Genomic DNA, 439 nt, shown 5'->3' with positions numbered 1-439 from the left:
ATAACATTGGGTTGCCTCCCAACAAGCGCTTCTTTAATGTCAGTAGCTTGACAGAGGACTCTCATGGAGCCTCACAGATGCTCAAAGCAATGTTGGAACCTCCCAACACCAAACTTAGAGTTTGAATGTGGGGGTTCAACACCAAACTTAGAATTTGGTTGTGGCCTCCCAACACTAAACTTAGAGTTTGACTGTGGGGGCTCTGTTTGGCTCTATTTTGAGAGAAGCTCTTCATGCTTCCTCTCCATGGTGACAGAGGGATATCCTTGAGCCTTAAACACCAAGGATTCTTCATTCACTTGAATGATCAACTCTCCTCTATCAACATCAATGACAGCCTTTGCTGTGGCTAGGAAGGGTCTGCCAAGGATGATGGATTCATCCATGCACTTCCCAGTCTCTGGGACTATGAAATCAGCAGGGATGTAATGGTCTTCAA

Source organism: Arachis duranensis, unplaced genomic scaffold (assembly GCF_000817695.3).
Source record: "Arachis duranensis cultivar V14167 unplaced genomic scaffold, aradu.V14167.gnm2.J7QH unplaced_Scaffold_66454, whole genome shotgun sequence".
Classification (NCBI taxonomy): domain Eukaryota; kingdom Viridiplantae; phylum Streptophyta; class Magnoliopsida; order Fabales; family Fabaceae; genus Arachis; species Arachis duranensis.
Note: the sequence above shows the minus strand (reverse complement) of the source record.